Source organism: Mastomys coucha, unplaced genomic scaffold (genome assembly GCF_008632895.1).
Source record: "Mastomys coucha isolate ucsf_1 unplaced genomic scaffold, UCSF_Mcou_1 pScaffold23, whole genome shotgun sequence".
NCBI classification, from domain to species: domain Eukaryota; kingdom Metazoa; phylum Chordata; class Mammalia; order Rodentia; family Muridae; genus Mastomys; species Mastomys coucha.
Window position 1 is genome coordinate 27,110,627 of NW_022196906.1, and position 3,199 is coordinate 27,113,825.

The following is a 3,199-nucleotide window of genomic DNA, read 5'->3' on the forward strand; positions in this document are numbered from 1 at the left end:
TTTAGCCTCAATCTAGACCAGTAATTCATAAACCTGGGAGACCATTGTAATGACCTATGGAGATTTGAAAGAGATACCCATAAGATGTACCTTTGAATTTCTTACTTCAACAGGCATGTACTTGGTCTGGGAACTATAACTGTAAGCTCTACATGTAACTTTGATTATAGTTCTTGGTTTTATTCTTACCATAAAGCTTCCTGAAACTTATAAACATATATATGTATATATGTATATAAGTTTTTTTGATGTATTTTGATGTATATACATATACACACATACATACACACATTTATATACACATATATATATAATGTATACACATATATAATATTATATACATATATATAAATTTTACATTTCCTTATTTTTTTGTAAAATATGGAAGTCATGATGAACATACCCTTCATAATATATCAAGAAATATGAAAACTCCCCCTCCATCCCCATTATTAGGAAAACAGAGCCTGGGAAGTAAGCAACAACTGACACTTGGTTTGCAAAGGTCAGGATATCCTTGGAGAGATGTTGAGAGACTACTTAAGAGTTAGTACTATTTCCCAGATGAATAGCCTGAGTGCCTGAGTTAACTTACCACAATCTGATGCTTTGCCTCTGTGATAAGCTCCTTAGGGAAACCTGAGCACCATGCAGATGTTTGAATTGGAGACAGTGAGACATACATACATAAGAAACTATGAGAGAATCTTATACTTCCTGTCTTTAAATGAGCCTGAAATCTCAGTTCTGAGGAGGAAGATCTGGGTTTATAAGGCTCATCAAACTGATGATGCTAGGTTACTGGGACCTAGTGAATACAATATTGGGCCAGCTTACCACCAGGTGGCATAAAGGTGCTGGGTTGGAACTCAAGAAACCGAAGATTTGAAGGTCATCTTCAAAACAACTTTTTCTCTTCTCTATTCTCTTCTTTTTTTCTTTCTTTTCTTTTCTGTTTTCTTTTTTCCTTTCTTTTCCTTTCTTTTCTTCTTTCTCTTCTTTCCCTCCTTCCTTTCTGAGACAAAGTTTCTGTATTATGTATTTCTCTGACTGTCCTGAAACTTATTTTGATGACCAGACTAGACCTTACAGAGATCTACCTGCCTTTGCCATTAGAATGCTGAAAGCTACACACCACTATGGCCATTTCAACACTAACTTTTAAATCAATCAATTATTTACTCTATAAGAAAAGCAAGATTTTTTTTCTTCTCTCTCCAAAAAGTGATGTTACAAAATTGATGTTTTTCAAATTGGTAATCAAAGAGTTTCAGGATAAAAGTGTATTTTGATGTTGTCTCAGATGGTCTATTAATTAAATTGGTTGTACAATACTTGTTGTGTTTGTCCACATTCAAATTGTTCTAAATCAATACTTCTAATTCTAAGTAATCATTAGCTTCAACCTATATTTACTACAGATTTTGTATTTTTAAAGATTGTGGAATGTGTGTTTGTGTTTCAAACAAGCTTCAAGATCTATACATAGAAAAAGACATTTGGAAATGGACTCAGCCCTTGGCTTTCTGCAAAGCTTTACAACTTCTAAGAGAAGAGGAACATTCTGGGTAGGTGGCAACATTTTTACCTAAGGGAAAATTTACTTTGTTTGTGCTATAACAGAATACCTGGGCTTGGTTATTTATAAGAAACATAAAATTGCTTTCTTACTTCTAGAGTTTAGGAAGTTCAGCGTCAAGTTTGTGTGAGAGCCCTCCTGCTGTGTCCTCAAAGGGTAGAAGGGGGCTTATCAAACACTGTAGTTCTTGAGTTAGAATGGGGCCCATAGTCTCATGGTTTTCAGCTTGGTCTCCAATTGGTGAAACTGTTTGGGAAGGAATAGGAGGTGTGAATTCATTGGAAGAGATGTGTCACTGGAGTAGTCCTTGAAGTGTCAAAAGACTCATGCTATTTCCAGTGTGTTCTTTGCTTCCTTTTTGAGGTTGGAGATCTAAGGTCTTCATGGCTATTCTCCCCAATGTGCCTGCTACTTGCTATCACTCTTCCCTGCCATCATGGACTCCTAACCTTCTGAAAGCATAAGTCCAATTAAACATTACATTTATAAGTTTCCCTGGACATTATATTGTATTTTTATCTCAGTAACAGAAGAGTAACTAATGCATACTGCTTGGAACCACTTTAAAGGAGGAAGGCAAAGGACTGTCACCACCTAGCCATCCCTTACAGGTCCCACCTCTTAGCACTATCATACTGATAAGGCACAACATTTGGGGAGGACACATTCCAATCTTCTGAGGACTCACAGTGGTAGTGGAGGAATGCTTTCTCAGTGTAATCAGCTGGTCCTGAACTTCTGGCCCAGATCACACTGTATGGATCATCTCTCAATGAAGATAACCCTCAGTATTTTCTATTCAAGAATCAAGTAGTACAGAAGCTCAACCATAATTGGTTTCTCAAAAATTCACAGTATCTGATGTGAAAATTAAAGTGGGCAAAAGCTAATAGTTCTTAGGTTTCAATATATTTTCATGAAAGTTTTACTTTAAGATTTCATTTTCTACTAAAATAAGGCATTATTATCTATCATCTATCTATATTTGTGTATATATGCACATGTTCCAGTGTGTTTTTCCTATGTATATAAGTACACACACACACACACACACACACACACACACACACACACACACACACACATGCAGATAATACATGTGTGCATGTGCATTTTGCCAGAAGACAATATCAGCTGATTTTCTTTAGGCACAGTACATCTATCTATCTATCTGCTGTCTGTCTGTCTGTCTGTCTGTCTATCTATCCATCCATCTATTTTGAGGCAGAATTTCTTAGTTACCTAGAACTTTCCAGGTAGATTTTGTTAGCGCAGATTCTGATGATCAAGTACTTTACTGAGACATACCTGAACCCAAAGGTAAGAGGATTTTTAAAGAAATATTATTATTTTTTTCCTTATTAGATATTTTCTTTATTTACATGTAAATTTCTCCATTCCTAGTTTCCCCTCCAAAAAAACAAAGAAAGAAACAACAACAACAAAAACAAACCCCTATTGCCTCCCCCCTCCTCATGCCTGCCACCCCACCCTCTCCAACTTATTGGCCCTGGCATTCCCCTACACTGGGGCACAGAAATTTCACAGGGCTGAGCTCTTCTCCTATTGATGATCAAATTGCAATCCTCTACTATACACATGCTGCCAGAACAATCAGAC